Source organism: Cervus canadensis, chromosome 13, assembly GCF_019320065.1.
Source record: "Cervus canadensis isolate Bull #8, Minnesota chromosome 13, ASM1932006v1, whole genome shotgun sequence".
Classification (NCBI taxonomy): domain Eukaryota; kingdom Metazoa; phylum Chordata; class Mammalia; order Artiodactyla; family Cervidae; genus Cervus; species Cervus canadensis.
Window position 1 is genome coordinate 48,385,694 of NC_057398.1, and position 22,616 is coordinate 48,408,309.

At 42.6% G+C, this 22,616-nt stretch overlaps 1 protein-coding gene across 1 annotated transcript in view; it reads right to left on the reverse strand.

Annotated features, from left to right (window-relative positions):
- The window catches only part of LOC122451656 (histone H3.3C-like), a 63,128-nt gene that overhangs the window by 30,326 nt on the left and 10,186 nt on the right, over positions 1–22,616 (reverse strand). Inside the window, exon 2 of the transcript XR_006272494.1 lies at positions 20,638–20,725. The gene's annotated coding sequence lies outside the window, so the exon portion shown is untranslated. The remainder of the gene's footprint in view (positions 1–20,637; positions 20,726–22,616) is intronic.

The following is a 22,616-nucleotide window of genomic DNA, read 5'->3' on the forward strand; positions in this document are numbered from 1 at the left end:
GGCTTCCCTGGTGGTCTAAAGGTTAAGAATCCACCTGCCAATGCAGGGGACATGGGTTCAATCCCTGGTCTGGGAAGATCCCACATGCTGCACAGCAACTAAGCCCATGTGTCTCAACTACTGAGCCTGCACTATAGAACACAGGAGCTACAAATACTGAGCCCGTGAGCCGCAACTAGTGAAGCAAACACGCCTGGAGCCCGTGGTCCACAAGAAGAATACCACCACAGGGAGAAGCCCACGCACCACAATGAAGAGGAGCCCTCCCTCGCCACAAATAGAGAAAGCCTGCACATAGCAATGAGGACCCAGCATAGCCAAAAATTAAATAAACAAATAAATCTTAAAAAAAAAAAAGAAAAAAATAATGGCTCTAATTTTCTGAGCTCTACAATACATCCTTGTTGCTCCTCTATTTTATACAAAGTAGTTTGTACCCTCTAAATCCGTCCAACACTCATGGCACTGAGGAAAGGGGAACCTTTTCTTCTCCGCATTGGTAACCTCTAGTTTGTTCTCTGTTATCTGTGAGTCCTCACAGTGTCCTCTTCTCTCTCTTCCCAGGAGGATGCAACAGCTGGTGAAAACGGTACATATTCTGAAACCACTGCTCTTCAGAGGAAAAAGTGATGAAGAATGTGGGGCTGTCTTGCCTGCTTTGGTTGGAGAAACACCCTGATTCTGGGTTCCCACTAGGAAAGAGGGTTGAAGGATTTAGTGAAAGAAATACATTTCCCTCAAAAGAGTATTGAACTTGTTGTGTAGGCCCTGGAAGCTATGAGATAATTTAGATGATGTTGGCTTGTGTGTATGAGGACTAACAGGCTGTCCACATGTGAGGTTACAGGTATGACTGTCACTCTGTGTGTATAAATGTGTTGATTCCCCCAAGAGCTATTTCCCACTTACACAGAACACTCCTGTCAACTTTCTGTTAAAAAAAAAAAAAAACACCACCTCATTCTTCCTTCACCACAGCTGTTCCCAGAGGTTTGGATACTATTCTCTCTCCTCAGAGAGAGATGGGACAGAGAAAAATGGCCCAAATTCTTGACTTCCTAAAGGGAAAAGTCAAAATGGGAACCCAGATGAGGGTCCCAATGTGATGCTCTGGACCACTGACCTGTACTTATCACTCAGCCACAGGATCATCAGTCCTGGGTCAAGGGGGTCTCTGCTCTGTGTACATGCCTGGCAGCACTAGACTCTCCAGAGGTCCCAGACGCTGGCCATCACTCTAAGGTGGCTCACAGAACCCAGGGCAGCTGTCGGGGCATTCAATAGCCAACCTGGGCAGAGTCAAGCATATGAAACACACCCAGAAAGCCAGCACACTGTGCTCAGCTCACAGATTCTGAGAGGTGTGAAGATCCACATAGGACAATGCAGATCAACATCTTTCAGTGCTAGGGTCATTGTTTAGCATTTGACCAAACACAGCAAGAATGAGGGAGGTATTTATTGTGTTGGATAATACTACCACAAGCCTTAGAAATGCTAGAATCCTATAAACACTCACCGATGGCACAGTGGCAAAGAAGTCTAAATGAATTTGATTGTTAGACCTGGTGCCCATCAGCCTTTTCCCCAGCCTCCTGCACGGCTGGGTCAGAGACAGCAGCACTCACTCCAGTCTTCCTCTCTGTAACGAACTGTTCCTCTGGTTGGACGGCCCATGGGAGTGTGAACTGCCCCCAATCAGCGGACATGCACACATTGTTTACAAAAAGATGACGGGGAAAAGAATGGCACATGACTGATAGTGTCAATTTTTAACCAGTAAGATTTTAGTATTTTCTAACATTTATATTTGATTTTCCTTCAGTTCAGTTCAGTTCAGTCACTCAGTCGTGTCTGAGCCTTTGCAACCCCATAAACCGCAGCACGCCAGGCCTCCCTGTCCATCACCAACTCCCAGAGTCAACCAAACTCATGTCCATTGAGTCGGTGATGCCATCCAACCATCTCATCCTCTGTCATCCCCTTCTCCTCCTGCCCTCAATCTTTCCCAGCATCAGGGTCTTTTCAAATGAGTCAGCTCTTCATATCAGGTGGCCAAAGTATTGGAGTTTCAGCTTCAACATCAGTCCCTCCAAAGAACACCCAGGACTGATCTCCTTTAGGATGGACTGGTTGGATCTCCTTGCAGTCCAAGGGACTCTCGAGAGTTTACTCCAACACCACAGTTCAAAAGCATCAATTCTTTGGTGCTCAGCTTTCTTTATAGTCCAACTCCATACATGACTACTGGAAAAACCATAGCCTTGACTTTTATTGGCAAAGTAATATCTCTGCTTTTAATATGCTATCTAGGTTGGTCATAACTTTCCTTCCAAGGAGTAAGCATCTTTTAATTTCATGGCTGCAATCACCATCTGCAGTCATTTTGGAGCCCCCCAAAATAAAGTCTGTCACTGTTTCCACTGTTTCCCCATCTATTTGCTGTGAAGTGATGGGACCAGATGCCATGATCTTAGTTTTCTGAATGTTGAGCTTTAAGCCAACTTTCTCACTCTCCTCTTTCACTTTCATCAAGAGACTCTTTAGTTCTTTGCTTTCTACCATAAGTATGTTGTCATCTACATATCTGAGGTTATTGATATTTCTCCCAGCAATCTTTATTCCAGCTTGTCCTTCCTCCAGCCCAGCATTTCTCATGATGTACTCTGCATATAAGTTAAACAAGCAGAGTGACAATATACAGCCTTTATGTACTCCTTTCCCTATCTGGAACCAGTCTGTTGTTCCATGTCCAGTTCTAACTGTTGCTTCCTGACCTGCATACAGTTTTCTCAAGAGGCAGGTCAGGTGGTCTGGTATTCCCATCTGTTTCAGAATTTTCCACCATTTATCGTGACCCACACAGTTAAAGGCTTTGGTATAGTCAATAAAGCAGAAATAGATGTTTTTCTGGAATTCTATTGCTTTTTCAATGATACAGCAGATGTTGGCAATTTGATCTCTGGTTCCGCTGCCTTTTCTAAAACCAGCTTGAACATCTGGAAGATCATGGTTCACATATTGCTGAAACCTGGCTTGGAGAATTTTGAGCATTACTATATTAGCGTGTGAGATGAGTGCAATTGTGCGGTAGTTCAAGCATTTTTTGGCATTGCCTTTCTTTGGGATTGGAATGAAAACTGAGCTTTTCCAGTCCTGTGGCCACTGCTGAGTTTTCCAAATTTGCTGGCATATTGAGTGAAGCACTTTCACAGCACCATCTTTTAAGATTTGAAATAGCTCAACTGGAATTCCATCACCTCCACTAGCTTTGTTCGTAGTGATGCTTCCTAAGGCCCACTTGACTTCACATTCCAGGACATCTAGCTCTTGGTAAGCGATCACACCATCATGATTATCTGGGCTGTGAAGATCTTTTTTGTACAGTTCTGTGTATTCTTGCCACCTCTTCTTAATATCTTCTGCTTCTGTTAGGTCCATACCATTTCTGTCCTTTATTGAGCCCATCTTTGCATGAAATGTTCCCTTGGTATCTCTAATTTTCTTGAAGAGATCTCTAGTCTTTCCCATTCTATTGTTTTCCTCTATTTCTTTGCATTGATCGCTGAGGAAGGCTTTCTTATCTCTCCTTGCTATTCTTTGGAACTCTGCATTCAAATGGGTATATCTTTCCCTTTCTCCTTCGCTTTTCTCTTCTCTTCTTTTCACAGCTATCTGTAAGGCCTCCTCAGACAGCCATTTTGCTTTTTTGCATTTCTTTTTCATGATGATGGTCTTGATCCCTGTCTCCTGTACAATGTCACGAACCTCCATCCATAGTTCTTCAGGCACTCTATCAGATCTAATCCCTTGAATCTATCTCTCACTTCCACTGTATAATCATAAGGGATTTGATTTAGGTCATACCTGAATGGTCTAGTGGTTTTCCCCACTTTCTTCAATTTAAGTCTGAACTTGGCAATAAGGAGTTCATGATCTAAGCGACAGTCAGCTCCTGGTCTTGTTTTAGCTGACTGTATAGAGCTTCTCCCTCTTTGACTGCAAAGAATATAATCAATCTGATTTCGGTGTTGGCCATCTGGTGATGTCCAAGTGTAGAGTCTTCTCTTGTGTTGCTGGAAGAGGGTGTTTACTATGACCAGTGCATTCTCTTGGCAAAACTCTATTAGCCTTTGCCCTGCTTCATTCTGTACTCCAAGGCCAAATCTGCCTGTGACTCCAGGTGTTTCTTGACTTCCTACTTTTGCATTCCAGTCCCTTATAATGAAAAGGACATCTTTTTTGTGTGTTCATTCTAAAAAGTCTTGTAGGTCTTCATAGGACCGTTCAACTTCAGCTTCTTCAGAGTTACTGGTCGGGACATAGATTTGGATTACCGTGATATTGAATGGTTTGCCTTGGAAACAAACAGAGATCATTCTGTCGTTTTTGAGACTGCATCCAAGTACTGCATTTCGGACTCTTTCATTGACTATGATGGCTACTCCATTTCTTCTAAGGGATTCCTGCCCACAGTAGTAGATATAATGGTCATCTGAGTTAAATTCACCCATTCCAGTCCATTTTAGTTTGCTGATTCCTAGAAGGTCGATGTTCACTCTTGCCATCTCCTGTTTGACCACTTCCAATATGCCTTGATTCATGGACCTAACATTCCAGTTCTTTACAGCATCAGACCTTGCTTCTTTTTTTTTTTTTTTCATTTATTTTTATTAGTTGGAGGCTAATGACTTTACGATATTGTAGTGGTTTTTGTCATACATTGACATGAATCAGCCATGGATTTACATGTATTCCCCATCCCGATCCCCCCTCCCACCTCCCTCTCTACCTGATCCCTCTGGGTCTTCCCAGTGCACCAGGCCCGAGCACTTGTCTCATGCATCCAGCCTGGGCTGGTGATCTGTTTCACCATAGATAATATACATGTTTCGATGCTGTTCTCTCGAAACATCCCACCCTCGCCTTCTCCCACAGAGTCCAAAAGTCTGTTCTGTACATCTGTGTCTCTTTTTCTGTTTTGCATATAGGGTTATCTTTACCATCTTTCTAAATTCCATATATATGTGTTAGTATGCTGTAATGTTCTTTATCTTTCTGGCTTACTTCACTCTGTATAATGGGCTCCAGTTTCATCCATCTCATTAGAACTGATTCAAATGAATTCTTTTTAATGGCTGAGTAATATTCCATGGTGTATATGTACCACAGCTTCCTTATCCATTCATCTGCTGATGGGCATCTAGGTTGCTTCCATGTCCTGGCAATTGTAAACAGTGCTGCGATGAACATTGGGGTGCACGTGTCTCTTTCAGATCTGGTTTCCTCGGTGTGTATGCCCAGCAGTGGGATTGCTGGGTCACATGGCAGTTCTATTTCCAGTTTTTTAAGAAATCTCCACACTGTTCTCCATAGTGGCTATACTAGTTTGCATTCCCACCAACAGTGTAAGAGGGTTCCCTTTTCTCCACACCCTCTCCAGCATTTATTGCTTGTAGACTTTTGGATAGCAGCCATCCTGACTGGCGTGTAATGGTACCTCATTGTGGTTTTGATTTGCATTTCTCTGATAGTGCGTGATGTTGAGCATCTTTTCATGTGTTTGTTAGCCATCTGTATGTCTTCTTTGGAGAAATGTCTGTTTAGTTCTTTGGCCCATTTTTTGATTGGGTCATTTATTTTTCTGGAATTGAGCTGCAGGAGTTGCTTGTATATTTTTGAGATTAATCCTTTGTCTGTTGCTTCATTTGCTATTATTTTCTCCCAATCTAAGGGCTCAGACCTTGCTTCTATCACCAGTCACATCCACAATGGGGTGCTGTTTTTGATTTTCCTTATGAAAGCTAAAAGTGAATAAATATAATAGCATGATTTGCCTCACATGGAATTCAGTTCCCCAATGATGTTTGCTTTTAATCAAGTACAAAATCCTCTAGATATGATTATAAATACAGTAGCAGCAACTGTGAATCCAGGAGGAAGAAGTGATCTTGGAAGAAAACAAGGAGACAGTAGCATTTAGTTCACCTGCGAAGCAGACAGCAGGAGTCACGGGATTGTCAGTGAAACAGAGCGTGCATTTTAGTGTTTACTCTTTTACAGACTATTTCACATGATTAGGTTCTCCAGAGATGGAAAGTCAGTGGCTCTGTTTTCATTTTTTTACTCTTTTGTCTTCATCATCCAAATTCCCCAAAGGTAGCCTAATCTAAACTTATTAACCACCCACATGCGCACAATCAGGGCTTCCTCAGTAGCTCAAAGGAAAAAATCCCCCTGCAATGCAGGAGCCACAGAAGACGCAGGTTTGATCCCTGGGTTGGAAAGATCCTCTGGAGGAGGATGTGGTAACCCACTCCAGTTTTCTTGCCTGGAGAATCCCATGTACAGAGGAGCCTGGCAGGCTACAGTCCATAGGGTCACAAAGAGTTGGATGTGACTGAAGTGACTGATCATGTACACATGCACGCATGTCCACACAATCCCAGCCCTTGTCCACATCAAGCCAAACTACTTGAGTAGCTTCTGATGAATACAACTAAGGTGCTAACATTTACTCTGTGTCCGCTTAGCTCCCCCGGAGGATTTGTTGAAGGACAGAGCAGAGGAAGAAGCTTCACCTATCTCTAAGGTAAGCTCATCTTTCTTACTTTGAGATGAAAGGTTCATCTATATCTCTTTCCATGGAATTAAGATACGAAAAACTGAGCATGTGCATCATGGATGATGCATACAATTTCCCTGGGTGGGAGACTATGGAGTAGGAGTCTATTACCAACTCATGATACTGGATTCCCAAGGGAATTAACAATGGACAACATCAGCTGTACACTGTACAGTAGTGAGTTCTTATTCTTGCAGCAATTTTTCCTCCTAGGAGAATAATCTTGTCATAGCCAAGAAAAATGAACTTGGGAGACACATCCTCCAGGAAAAGTTCATGCCGTTTGGCCTGAGGAGGTTTGCTCTGTTCTTGCTGAGTTCTCTTGACTTTGCCAGTCTTTCCCACCTGGATTTCCACTGTCACCAAATGAACAAAAACCTGTGCAAATGGGCCACAGCATGATCTGATCCTCATAGTGTCTTCTCTTCTGTAATTGCAGGTGGTCTCAGTAGAAAGTGAAAATGGTGTGTATCCTCAAATCACTCGGGTAGAAAAGTTTAGAAGGTGTGAAAGATGGGGCTTTCTTGCTGGTTTTCCTATGGAGAGCCACCCGATTCCGGTTTCCTGCTGGGACTGGGAATACGGGACCTGGGGATGGAATGTGATTTTCCAGGTAAAGAACTGAGGCCAAGAATTAGCATGCCAGGAAGCAGCTGTATGGTGGTTAGGTGATGTCAGTCTGTGTACATGGGTGTGGGAGTGTCTATATATGAATTCATGTGCTGTGAATCTGTTGATGGGCACTTGCATTGCTTCCATGTCTTAGCTTTGTAAATAAGAACTCAAAGATGAGGCTAGTGGTCTCATGTGTGGAAACAGCACCAAGAGGAAACACTTTAGAGGAGCAGAAGGAAGACAGAGGAAGGCACCCAGGCCCCATGGTGATCAGGTGCTTGATTTCAAGATCAGGAATCGGGGTACAGCACCTGAGCCCAGTCAGGCCCTCACGTAGGATGCTCTCTGGGGTCCTTCTTGATTGGGGGTGAGAAAGCACAGGGCCGTCTTGGAGTGAACACTGGACAGGCACCTTCTTTAAGACCTGCGAGAGGAACTTTCTCCTGTTCTGTCCTTGTCTCCAGCTGCCTTTGTGACACTCCAGACACCTTCCATTTTCCTCTTTCCTTCCTTCCCCCCTCTTTCTTTTCTTTGCATTTTATTTCCCCTTATTTTTAATTGTGATTTAAAACGCATGACAGGAACTCTAACATCAAGTTGTTTGTATACAGTGCATTATTTTTAACTATATGCACATTTTTGTATAGCAGATATTTAGAACATTTTCATCCTGCAGGACTTAACACTCCCATTTCCAGTTCCTCCTGCTGCTGGCAACCACCCTTCTACAATCTGCTTATGACTGTTATTTCAGATACCCCATTTCAATGGCCTCATAAAGTATCCATCCTTCTGTGAGTGGCTTATTTCACTTCAAATAGTGTCCTCTTTGTTCATGATGCTGCAAATGACAGGATCTCCATCTTCCATAAAGGCTGAATGGCACCTCATTGTATATATTCACCACATTTTCTTCCTCAATACATCTGCCTACGGACCTGGGGCTGTATTTCTATCTCAGATATCATGTATAGTATATAGTATATAGTGCTGCAGTGATCATGAGATTGCAGATCTGTCTTCCGGATGCTGATTTCTCTTCCTTTGGATATGTACCAGATTTGGGATTCCTGGATCATATGATAGGGTCTGTTTGTAGTTTTTTGAGGAAACTTCATACTGTCTTCCATAATGGCTGTATCATTTTATATTCCCTCCAACCGTGTACGAAATTTCCAATTATCCACATCTTCACCAATTTGATTTTCTTAAAACAATTTTTTATTTACTCACACCCACATCTGAATGGGTGTGAGGTGATACCTCACTGTGGTTTAGATTTGCATTTCCAGGATGATGAGTGATGTTGAGCACCTTTCCATATGTGTGTTGGCTATTCAAATAGCTTCTTAGGAGGAATGTTTATTCAAGTTTGCAGCCCATTTTAAAACAGAATTATTTGCCCCTTATGATGCAATTGAGTTCTAGTAGTTTATTATATATTTTGGATATTAGCTCCCTTCTCAAATATTAGATTTGCAAATATTTTCTCCCATGCTGTAGGATGTCTCTTCATTCTGTTGATTGCTGGAGACTATTCTTTCACCATTGTACAGTCTTAGAACATTGGTGAAGGTCATTGTTTCAGTGTGTAAGAATGACTTTGAAAGCTTTTCTTCTGGTCCATGGGTCTATCTGCCTGTTTTAATGCCATTACCCCACTCTTTTGATTGCTGTGACTTTGCAATATGCTTTGAATTCAGGAAGTGTGAAGCCTCCATCTTTGTTCTTGCTATCAAGATTGCCTTGGCTCTTTGGGGTTCTCTGTGGTTTCCTACATATTTTAAGAAAAAAAAATTTCCCTTTCTATAAAATGCCACTGAATTTCTGTTAGGTGTTGCAGTGAATCTGTACATCACTTTGGGTGGTATGGAAATCTCACAATATTGACTTCCAGAGTATGAACATGGCATTTCATTCCAATTTTGTTTTCTGTTCAGTCGCTAAGTTGGGTCCAACTCTTTGCGACCCCAAGGGCTGCAGCGCACCAGGCTTCCCTGTTCTTCATCATCTCCTGGAGTTTGCTCAAATTCACGGCCATTGAATTGGTGATGGCTATCATTCCAGTTAGTGGCTCTTATTTAATTCTTTCAGCAATGTTTTGAAGTTTTCTGTATACAAGTTGCTTACCATCTTAGGACCTTTGTCCTTGACCTCCTGACCCTTCCAGAGCTGCGGTGAGAAGGATGGGTTCGTGATTCAAGGGAAGTGTCCACCCTCCCCCTGCCCCTCCTCTTGGATTATGTCTAGCACAGGTGCAATGGGCAAACCCCAGCACCTCAGCTTATATGCCCCCTGCCTGGAATTCATCTATGACCTAGGTGTTGACATTACTGTTTGAGTGTGCCCCCAAGGCCTCAAATGGGGCTTCCCCAGGGCTCAGCAGTAAAGAACCTGCCTGCAATGCAGGAGACGTGGCAGGAGCTGTGAGTTTGATCCCTGGGTCAGGAAGATCCCCTGCAAAAGGAAATGGAAATCCACTCCAGTATTCTTGCCTGGAAAATCCCATGGACAGTCCATGGGGTCACAAAAGAGTCAGCATGACTTAGCAACTAAACAACAACAACACAAAGGCCTCACATAATTCCTGGCACATGTGGATGAAAGCAGGAAATATAAATGAATGCTCAGATCAGACCAACAAACTAGTCTGCAACAAGGAAAAAAAACAGGAGAGGGGTGGATGCCCCTTCCTCATCAGTGTATCTCTCAGTTCAGTTCACTTCAGTCACTCAGTCGTGTCTGACTCTTTGCGACTCCATGAACTGCAGCACACCAGGCCTCCCTGTCCATCACCAACTCCCGGAGTTTACTCAAACTCATGTCCATTGAGTTGGTGATGCCATCCAACCATCTCATCCTCTGTCATTCCCTTCTTCTCCTGCCTTCAATCTTTCCCGGCATCAGGGTCTTTTCAAATGAGTCAGTTCTTTGCATCAGGTGGCCAAAGTACTGGAGTTTCAGCTTCAGCATCAGTCCGTCCAATGAACACCCAGGACTGATCTCCATTAGGTTGAACTGGTTGGATTTCCTTGCAGTCCAAGGTACTTTTAAGAGTCTTCTCCAACACCACAGTTCAAAAGCATCAATTCTTTGGTGCTCAGCTTTCTTTATAGTCCAACTCTCACATCCATACATGACTACTGGAAAAACTACAGCTTTGACTAGACAGACCTTTGTTGGCAAAGTAATATCTCTGCTTTTTAATATGCTGTCTAGGTTGGTCATAACTTTCCTTCCAAGGAGCAAGCATCTTTTAATTTCTTGGCTGCAGTCACCATCTGCAGTGATTTTGGAGCTGAAAAAGATAAAGTCTGTCACTGTTTCCCCATCTATTTCCCATGAAGTGATGGGACCCAGGTGCCATGATCTTAGTTTTCTGAATGTTGAACTTTAAGCCAACTTTCTCACTCTCCTCTTTCACTTTCATCAAGAGGCTCTTTAGTTCTTCTCTTTCCGCCATAATGGTGGTGTCATCTGCATATCTGAGGTTATTGATATTTCTCCTGGCAATCTTGATTCCAGCTTGTGCTTCATCCAGCCCAGCATTTCTCATGATGTACTCTGCATATAAGTTAAATAAGCAGAGTGACAATATACAGCCTTGATGTACTCCTTTCCCTATTTGGAACCAGTCTGTTGTTCCATGTCCAGTTTTAACTGTTGCCTCTTGACCTGCATATAGATTTCTCAGGAGGCAGGTCAGGTGGTCTGGTATTCCCATCTTTTTAAGAATTTTCCACAGCTTATCGTGACCCACACAGTCAAATGCTTTGGCATAGTCAATAAAGCAGTAGTAGATGCTTTTCTGGAACTCTTGCTTTTTCAATGATCCAATGGATGTTAGCAATGATCTCTGTGTTCCTCTGCCTTTTCTAAATCCAGTTTGAACATCTGGAAGTTCACGGTTCATGTACTGTTGAAGCCTGGCTTGGAGAATTTTGAGCATTACTTTGCTAGGGTGTGAGATGAGTGCAAGTGTGTGGTAGTTTGAGCATTCTTTGGCATTGTATCTCTAGAGCTGCTCTATTCAATGGCAGCCACTAGGTGGGTGTACCTGTTCACAATTAATTTAATTCCATCAATAACTAACCCAATCTGTTAAAGGGAAACAAAACAAAACATCCAACTGCATAGTCATACTAGTCACATTTCAAATGCTAGAATTTCAGGTTTGTAAACTTGGAGGTAAGAACTATAGATGGATTCCTGGAAGTGAGAAGTTGAAAGGTTATTCTTCAGCTTCTCCCTACTTTTGAAGATTTGCAACTGTGACCAATGTCTTACTGAAGATTACTGAGTTCACAGAGCCCAGGGAAGATCTCAGAACCTGGAGGAAACCACAGGGTTTCTCTGTGTGATCCAGAATAACCTCAAGTTAAGCAGGAGAAATGTGTGGGTCACACTTCCTAATAACTTTACTACTCATGTTTTTGTTTCTCAGAATGCATTTTGGAAAGCATATATGACAGTGAAAATGAATGCAATACAGGTAGGGAATGACATTCAGGTAGGATACAACTTGAAAGGGCTCCTGGGAACACTTGGGTTACACCTGCTGTTGAGGAAGATGTAGACATTGAAAAACAGGAAATATATGTAGAAATGTCCATTTCATATTTTAATATTAAAAGCAAGAAGGATTGTGGCCACAAGCTCTGTCTGTGCTCTGATTATAATTGATTATCTTCCTTTGTGGACTTCCCTGATGGCTCAGCAGTAAAGAATCCTCCTGCAAGGCAGGAGATGAGAGTTTGATCCCTGGGTGAGGAAGATCCTCTGGAGGAGGAAATGGCAATCCAGTCCAGGACTCTTGCTTGGAGAATCCCATGGACAGAGGTGCCTGGCCGGTTACAACCCATAGGGTCACAAGGAGTTGGGACACGACTGAAGTGACTTAGCACACACGCACATCTTCCTTTGTATGCAAAAACCATCTTTTCTATAAGGTGTACTCTTTCTTTTGGTCACTGCCAACTTGAAAGACTGGTGTCTGATGAGTACCCAAAGGGTATTGTGCACAAGAGATTGTGGTTTTGTGTTTATTATAGACCTACATGGCAAATAATCTGCTGGGACACAAAACTCCCATAGGCACTTGCACCTGGACACCAAATTCTTCATCTGAGTGTCAGCTGTTGGACCAGAGTAAATTCTTTCCCTCTACACTTTGAGAATTTGTGGCTTGTATGCATGAGTTCAGGAAATACTTACAAATGAATGATCAGATCAGACCAGCACACTACTCTGCAGTAGGAAAAATCACAGGAAGAGCAATAATAGCTCCTTCATCTTTGATACTTTAGATCTGTGTTATACAGTGTGATAGCCATTAGCCAGAAGTACCTGTTCACAGTTGTCTAATTCAATAATTAACTCATTCCATTAATATAAAACACGAAACTCATCCAATCGCTCAGTCCCACTAGGCACATTTCAAGTTTGTTCATACAGTTGGAATTTCAGGTTTGTAAATTTAGAGGGAAGAGCTCTCATGGGTCTGTAGAAGTGAGAAGTTTAGAGGTGTATCTTCAGAATCTTTCTCTCATATGAACTTTTCAACTGTGACCAATGTCTTGTCGAGTGGTCTGACTCCATGGAACATAAGGAGGACCTGAGAATCTGGAGGGAAAAATCAGGGTGATGCTCTGAGACCCACAGTAACCTCAAGTGAAGTAGGAAAGACAGGTTGGTCACACTTTCTAACAACGTTATCACTCATGTTTGGATTTCTACAGACCAGATGCTGGAGAGTACATACAGCAGCCAGGATGAAGATGCTACAGGTAGGGAACAACACTCCGGTAGGGTCCAATAGGAGACGGGTCCTGGGAGCACTTGGGTTACACATGCTTGTTTGGAGACTGAGCAAGGTGGATGTGAACTGGGGGGAAATGTTGAAATATGGGTAGAAATCGGATTTGGTGTGGGGTTTTTTGTTTTATTTTAAATGAAAAGTGAAAGTGTTAGTCACTGAGTCGTGTCCGACTCTTTGTGACCCCATGGTATGTAGCCTGCCAAGCTTCTCTGTCCATGGAATTCTCCAGGCAAGAATACTGGAGTGGGTTGTCATTTCCTTCTCCAGGGGATCTGCCCAACCCAGGGACTGAATCCAGGTCTCCTGCATTGCAGCCAAATTCTTTACCAACTGAGCCACCAGGGAAGCCCTTTGTATTTTAAATATATAAGAGTAAATGGAAATGTGTCCATGGTCTTTGACTGTGGTGTTGTCTACAATCATCTTTTCTGCCTTTGGTATGCAAAAAGTATTTACCTACAATTTTTCATGCTTTTGTTACTGCCCACTGTGAAAGCGTGGTTTCTGATTAGCACCCTGAGGGTATTATGCATGAGAGATTTCGATGTTGTATTCTTTATTGGTCTATGATGCACATAATCTGCTGGGACACAAAACTCTCATTGGCACTTGAACCTGGACACCAAGTTCTTCTGCCGAGTGTGAGGAGGTGGACGAGAAGTCTCTCCCTCTGTACTTTAATGGCATCACATTCATGTTCTGCCCTCACTGTTTGTTCCTCATGTAAAGGGCACCCCCAGTGTGGAGGAGTTAAAGGATCCGTCCTCTGGGGTTACCGCGTATGCTCCAGTATCCTTGATCTCATTTCTGCCTCCTCACCTCACCCAAGGCTTGCGTCATGAGTGTACTTCCATTTCTGGGATGTCCATATCCAGTGGCCCCTAGAGAACCCTCCCTGGAAGGCAGGAATTCTGGTGGACTGTGTGCAGGGGCCGCTGGGCTTGCTTCACACACTGCCGACCTTTGTCACCTGTGACTGTCCAGGTCTCAGGACACAGTGTCAGGATAGCAAAGCCAGAGGGCCCTGCTGATCTTAGATCCCTCTGCTCCAACCAGACATGCCTCTATAGAGGCCCCAGCCTCCGTCACGCTCATCCTGTGACCTTTCCTCGGGCCTGCCCTGGTCTGCTCCCTCTGTCTCTTTAAGGTTCAGGGCAAACATGGACAGGTATGGTGTATTCATGTAGGACTTGTGTTGAATCATTTTCAGGTTAAGGGAATTTGGACTACTTACTTTTCCTCTGATTTGACTCTCATCTTCTGTCAGGGACTAGGAGACCTATGGGGTTGGCATGAGGATTAAGTATCTCCCAGGTGCCTCCAGTCACCCCAGGCTCAGGACAGTTGCTTCTTATGTGGACTTAGTTGCGCTTCCCTCCCACAGGGGCCCACACAGTATCAGGCCCATGCCTGCTACTCCATGGAAAGGATGGATTGCCTAGTTGATCCATCGTCTGACTGAAGATGGTGACAGCATACCCATGGACATTCCTCCAATGTGCCCGTATTGGCGAACTATATGATTGATGGAGGGGGACAGGAGAAAGGAAAGAAGCACTAATTAAGAGAGAAATAAGGAAAGGAAGGAGTGAGGAGGAGGATGGAGAGAGAGGAAGGCAACCTCATGCACAGAGATGCTGAACACAGTGGCTGCTGGAAGGAGGAACAGGATGACACAGGCCTTCATTCATGGTCACATGTAGGGAATCTGAGGGCTGCAAAAGTATGTGCGAGGTCAGAGACCCACTCCTTCATTGCAGGGACGAAATAATCAATGCCCTGGAAGGACCATGGACATGAGGAAAGAAGGGATTCTGAGAGCAGGCTACACGATCCCAGGAGCATCAGGGCCCCGAGTTCTCATCTTGACTCTAATTCTCTGCTTTCCTTTCTCTTGGCCACCGCATTGTTGCTGCCCTCGGACACTAGACTACTACTTCGAGTCTAATGAAGAATCGGATCAGGAGAGCACCAGTCTGCATGTAATTTCTTTCTTTCATCTCTTCTCCACTTTCTCTTTTCTTCTAATCATAAGCTCCTCTTTGTAGCGCTTTCGCATCCCCATTTTGGATGATTCTTGTCCTGAAGGATCTGGTCTCATGCAGGCACATGTGTCCTGGGATCTTTTATAAAATCTCTCTGCAGCCCTCCTCCCCCTGGCATCCCCCTGGCTCCTGACCCCACTTCTGCACCATTGAATCTGGTGGAGCTACTCGGAGTGGTCCAGGCAGGAAGCTGGCTTTGAGTGAGACCCCTTTGAAATCTGTCCCTGCCCTGGGGTCCCCCACATGGGTATTCGGCTGCCCTGGACAGCTCTGGACACATGCAACCATTTTCTTCCCTCCAGATGTCAAGATACTCTCTCCTTCTCCTCTTAAGAGAAGCTCTTGGGTCTGCAGTCAGCAAAGAAGATGACAGGGAGGAGGAGACATAAATATGGAGGCGGGGGATGAAAGGTAAGGCACACAAGTGCACGTGTTCTCCTTCACGTCCCTAATTTACTTGATGGCATTTCGGGAAGACCAGCACAAACACTGAGGCAGCTGCTATTGCGTCCGACACAAACGTGGAGAAAAGAGGATTGTAATGATTCATGCAGACAAGTGGAGAATGCTGTGAGCTGAGCATATCTCCCAGGGGGACTGTATCCTTTCACAGAAGACCCCGAGCTTCCTAGGTGTTGTCCTCCAGTAGCTCTCACACTGGAGGGGAGGAGCCAGCGTGTGTCTGACTCCAGGAGATGCTGTTCAAACTGTTTCTTTGTGAAGAGCACCACTGGAGTGGTGCATGATCGCCATCTGCAGGACCTGGTCCTGCCCTTTCAAGCCTCCAGTGTCGTCAGCCCAGGGCATCCCCACTTAATCACTAGGTGATGGCATTGACTTCCTCAGTTCCAAAGGTTTGGGAAAAAAGAGTGAAGAAGACACAGGCACCCCAGTGCTCAGAAAGCAGGACAGCCCCACCTGCCCAGCCTGGCATCCCTGTGGTGCTTAGTAGTCCTGGCATCAAGTAGAGGATACTGAAGGATCCCAACCTGAGTGGGAGCTGTCCAAGCCTCTGGCGAGGCCAGTGGAGTGCTTAGGTTACCTGGGGGGACCATTTCTCACACTGAAGTTTGAAGTTCTGTAGATTCTAGTCTATGTGTCAAACTCCCACTAAACACCTGAGAACAATTCAAATCAGGGTTCGCCTGGGATGAGTTACAGGGCAGGATTCAAGTTACCTTTTTTTTTTTTCAAGTTACCTTTTGTACCTTTTATTTATTTGTATTTATTTTAACATGAACATCACTTTTTTTTATTATACTTTAAGAAGCAGTGTCTTCCATAAACTTTTCATGTTGCAATATACCACTGAGATAAATCCATGTTTTTATTACCACAGCTTAAGGATTTTTTAAATTAAAAGCACAGGCAAAGCTCTGCTGGGGGCTTAGAATCATTGTCGTTTAGTTACTAAGTTGTGTCCAACTCTTTGCGACCCCGTGGGCTGTAGCCCGCCAGGCTCCTCTGTGCATGGGATTCTCCAGGCAAGAACACTGGAGTGGGTTACCGTTTCCTTCTCCAGGGGATCTAGAAGGAATGGTCAGGGATAAAGGCAGCTGCCCACGTCTCTGTCATTTCCACCGGGCAGATCTCACGATTGGTGGTATTGAGTGTGGGCTGGAGGGGCAGGGTCACCCCTCCCACCTGTGTCATCAGACCCCCGGCTCCTCACAGGTTCCAGGGGAGAGGCGCTCGGCTTCTTTGCCCCAGAGCCCCAGACCTTCCCCTTTCCTCTGCACCAGTTTCTCTGTCCAGGGACTTGAAGGCTACCCAGACAAACGACCAATTCAATTGCTCCAGCGGGACATTCATAGTCCCTCTCTGCTGACAGACAACACCTTCAGCAAAGAGCAGCAAAGAGACCCCAGTGCCCTGTGGATCTGACCTCTGGGGAGGTCAGGACCAGGACTACTTCCCCGGCCTGCACACTCCCTACACACGCAGCCCAGGGAGCCTTCTTCCATCTGTCTTTGTGCCTCCTCAGTGATTCCAACCCTCCTGTTTGTGTGGCAGGTTCTGCTCTCACACCTGTGAAGGCCTTGACCTGGGGGCCTCAGCCTGGGCCTCAGAGGGGAAGGACGCAGTACAGAGTCAGGAGGTTTCCAACTGGACAAGGAACAGGGTCGGCCTCACTGCTCATCTCCTAAGGAACCTCATTTATGCAGCTTAGTTTTTTTATTGTGTAGCTTTAGTATTATGTTCAGATATATGTTTTATATATACTATGGAAGCTTTCTATATTAAATGACATTCATCTATCTAGTTGCTTTTAACATATTTTCCTATGAAAATCACCCTAATCAGAAGCAGGACTGAATGAATTGTTGTCAGGCATTCACCCTCGTGTCCACCACCAAGGTCATGCCCTCTCTCATGTCACCCTCATTCAGTCTTCATTACATCAGGTGACGGTGAATTTAGTCCATACCATCTGTCCTGATGTGTCTTTCTAAGGATTCTGTTTTCTGAAGTCTGTTCATTCTTTTGATCATGGGAACAGTATTTCCCTAGCTCTTTCACGATGACTTGAATGACAGGGCCTTTGATACCCAGTTATTGCCTGCTAGAAAATTCATGACTCATCATTTCTCTCCTTGAGCAGTTCAAATACATTGCTCTGTCTTCTTCTGGCACAGAGTATTTCTCTCCACAAAGTTTGAATTCTGATTTTTGTTCCGTTATATGTCACTTGCTCTTTTGTTCTAGATGCCCAAAAGATTTTTGTTTTTCTTTAAAGCCCTGTAAGTTCATTAGAATATCATCTGCCTTTAGTCATTACAAGTGAATGCACTTGATTCTCTTCAGAAGACAACTTAAAAGTTGTTTTGAAAATTATCGGAAAAATTTGGACAATAATGCCTATTATTTGCTTTGCATCTTTTATTGATTTTTCTCTTTCAGGTCCTTGAATCTTTCAAATATCAGATCTCTTACGATTATATTTCACTTTTAACACACTCATGAAATATTTTATAATTTTTTGCTTAATTTATTTTCCAGGAGTGTTTTTAAACAGTGTTTAAGTTCTACCTCCTTACTGTTTCATTTCTTACAAGGCATTATTTGACAGCATGTTTCTGTTTAAATTTCATGTACGTGTGCTTTTCAATATTTTCTTATTCTTTTGGGAGTTTCATGTCTTCGTTTCTGAGTTTTCTTAATTCTGATCTATGATGTACTTTTAGTGTTCATTATTAATTCATAGCATCACCCATGAAAAGAGAATGGTCACACCCATGAAGAATCGCTAAGCATTTGTGTAGGGGTTCATCACTCCAGGTCCTTTTCTGTTTGTTAACTGAAGTACAATTGACATAATCCTGATACTTTCAGCTGTACAACCCAGTGGCTCCATATTGCTGTGCAGAAGGAAATGATCAAGTAACAGGACTAGTTCCCATGTGCTGTGATACAAAATTACCACACTATTACTGACTATTCCCCATGTTGTATATTTCATCCCCTTGACTCATTCCTTTGGGAAGTGGAAGTTTGCAACTCTTAATCTCCTGCAACAATTTCTTTATCACTCAATCCCACTTCCCCCTGGCAACCAGTGGTTTGTTCTCTGTATCTATGAGTCTGTTGTGTTTCTTCACTTATTTTGTTTTTTTAGATTTCCACATATAAGTCACATCATATGCTATTCATATGTATCCATCATTTCACTTTGCATAGTACTTTCTAGTTTCATCCATGTTGTAGCAAATGGCAAGATTTCATTCTCTTTTATGTCTGAATATCATTCCATTCCATGAATAACCACATCATCTTTATCCATTCATCTATCAATGGACACTGGTTGCTTCCTTATCTTGGCCAATAAAATGATGCTTCAATGAACACAGAGCTAAATATATCTTTTCAAATTATTTTTTTTCTTCAGAATACCCAGGATAGAACTGATGGATTGTATTGTAGTTCTGCTTTTAATTTTTTTGGGAAAATTTCATACTTGATATATTACTTAAGATATTGCCTAATAATGCAGCCTACTATACTTCACCTCATTCTGTAGCTCTTAATGACTATTCCCTTTTTTTCTTTACTATTAGACTCTTTAAAAGTAGAAAAAATTTTAGGACATAGTTTTTAACCTGATTCATACACATAATTTGCTGAAACTAGGAATGAGTTCATGAATTTTTTTGAAGTTCTGATGTTTCTTTACATTCCTATACCTAAAGTTGGTATTTTTTATAACTATGATTTATTGAGAGTGACACTGAATGGTACATATACAAAAATTCTAAAACCAACTTTAATAAAAAAACATTTTGATTGCAAACCAAATTTGTTTCTGTGTTAATGGACTGACTGAGAGGATAAAGGCTGGAATGCAGAACCATAGAGAAAAGAAAGAAAATGTGGGGATGCATGAAAAGGCAGATTTCTTTGCAAAAGAACAGAGAGAAAAAATTATTTGTGTAAAGAAGGAAAATATCATGCTGTAGGATTTGGTGGAAAGAGTATTTTCCCCATCTTAAAAATCTGCAATTTAATCCCAAGTATTAACAAATCTGGGCTTCCCTGGTGCTCAGTGGTAAAGAATCTGCCTGCAATGCAGGAAATGTAAGAGACATGGGTTCGATCCCTGCGTTGGGAAGATCCCCTGGAGGAGGGCATGGCAACCCACTCCAGTATTCTTGCCTGGAGAATCCCATGGACGGAGAAGCCTGGCGGGCTACAGTACATTGATTGCAAAGGGTTGGACATGACTGAAGTGACTGAGCATGCATCACACGTTAACAAGTCTATAAATTTATGTTCAGTTTCTGACTTTGTTTTTTTCTCTAAAGAATATTAAATATTAAAACTTATCTGCATATTTGATGTCAATAAACTTATACTGGCTTAGATATGACAAAGTGACTCACAAACTTCTTTGGAACTAATTGTATTGTCATCTTGTTACCCAAGCTGCTATGAACAATGTATTTTCAAAGAAGACAAAATACACATAGATATTATTATAGCTGAAAAAAATGAGAATCATTCTTGTATTGTATTTAGTAGATAATTCTAAATTATACTCTCCATTATGGACTAAAATTACAATTAAACCTGAATTTGTGATGATTTCAGCACTGACCAAAAATGATTAGCTCATTAAGGTCACAATGGGTTGTGTTTTGGTCAGGATACATGTGTGTGACTATAAAGAAGCAATGTTTGGGTATGGGTTATAATAATTAACATGGAAACATTGTTTGAAGGGTTCTGTTGGCTTGTTTGGTCTCTGATCTAATGCCTTTTTGCTAAAGGCGTATGTGTGTTGACAGAGTTAAAAGTCATAACCCTGTTGATAACTGTTTCTATCATTGATGTTTGGCAACTTATTAAGCATTTTTCCACTTCTCACTGGGCGTTGGGACTGAGCAACCTGTTTTGTTTGGCACTTGATGCTCATCAATTATACAAAATGCCTTGTTTTTTCCTCTCTCATGGTGTGTCCTACTGCCCTCTGTCCTGTGAATCCCACAATCCTAAGCGTTTTCAATGCTGACACTCATGTCCTCATGACTCAATCTTACCTTCTTTCCTGAAGGAATATGTTGGGGAGGCAGGGGAGCACTTAGCCCCCAGAGTTTCCTCTTGCTGTCTCTTGACTCCTTATAAACACTGTAACAAATATCAAAAATAGTATTTGCTATTGTATAATGAATCTTGCCAAGTAATAGGAAATATTAAACTTTGGAGGAAAACAAGCAAAATATCTCCTAGTTTACCATAGAAATATTTTACATATCTTGGTAGTCTCATTCAGAATTTTTTTAAAAATTGAAATATAATTCTCATATCATGAAGCTCACCATTTTAAAGTGTACAGGTCAGTGGTTTTTACAGTATTCGTTAAGTCCGATGTAAAAAACAATTTATTTTTCTGCTTCATTTTCATTTTGCCTAATTTTATCTTCATATTTCTGTGCTTTCATGTAGTTTTCACATTTATCATTTTAAATTGGTGTTGCCATATCTTCAGTTACATAGTCATTCTCTATTGATTGGACATGTGGGCATTCTACTTCTAAAATTATTATAATTATTAATCTCATTAATTTACAATAGTTATAACATTAATTTTGTCAATATATTACTAAAACATTAATTTTAAAATATAATATGTTGTATAATTATTAATAATGATAATACTATCTTAAACAGGTAAATCTTTATTTTGAATCATTTCTTTAAGAATATACTTGGAGGTATTAATTACTGAATAAAGGAATGTGATTATTTTAAAATTCTTTAAATTTTTTTCCTTAACTCTTGCAGTAAACTGAAGATGCTAGCAGTGTTGCGTATATCCATATTCAATACCTGACCAGTACTAGGTTTCATTATCTCATTTGTTTTTGCCAAATAAAGTGTTATAAAATGGTAAAAGAATTAATTTTAAATTTAATTGCTTTAATTATGAGAGAGGAAGCAAACTTTTCTGTACAATGATTGTAGGTATCTAAGAATTGTCCACATGTGATAGAACTGTTCCCATCATATCACACTACTGCTCAATAATCTACAATGCCTAATCTCTATTTGAGTCAAATCTAAACACAGCACATAAAAGGCGTTAAACACTGACTGGCAGCTTTATTGCTTCTAAATCCAAATCTAAGTAAATACTTCCCCGGCACAAAGTCATTATTTTAGGTATTGTGTCACTTACGGATTGAGTGATTCTCAGTTCCACATTATTCATGGTTTGGGACTAGCCTGTGAAAATGGATTCTGGTCTAATTTTTCCTGCGGCGTTGGCGCTGAAGTTTTGTCAATAGAGGGCGTCAGAGAGACAATACAGAAGAAAAAGGACTTCCCTGGTGGCTCAGACGGTAAAGCATCTGCCTGCAATGCAGGAGACGCGGGTTCGATCCCTGGGTTGGGAAGATCCCCTAGAGAAGGAAATGGCTACCCACTCCAGTACTCTTGCCTGGAAAATCCCATGGACAGAGGAATCTGGTAGTCCATGGGGTCGCAAAGAGTCGGACACGACTGAGCGACTTCACTTTCACTTTCTTTAGGGCGCTTCCGCAGCGGTTTTCCTGCACCTGCGGGGACATCGTGCACCAGGCTCCTCCAGCGCTCAGAGGTGCCCTGGTGCCCAGCCTCCGCCCTGTCCTGCCCTGCAGCCAGCAGCACCCACAGACCCCACCTCCCCGACCCCATCCTAGGTGTCTCCACACTCCCATGCAGTTTTATAGTGGAGTGCCTCTAGTGATCAAGACCACTGCCCATGAACACTTTTCCTTCACACTTCAGAGGGTAGCTTTCTAGAAACTTCCACCGTCGGGCACCAACAATAACTTCTCTATCATTGGGGGAGTCACAGCTGCACAGATCTGGACCTCAGCCTAAAGCTGGGGTGGGGGAGGGGAAACTCTTCCTTGGACGCTGCTTCTCTTCCTATGGGTACTGGCTGGTCTTTACATCTGCTATTTCTATACTGGTTAAGGTTCTCTTTATTTGTTACTAGTCAGTCCCTCATTGGCCACCTGATGCGAACTGACTC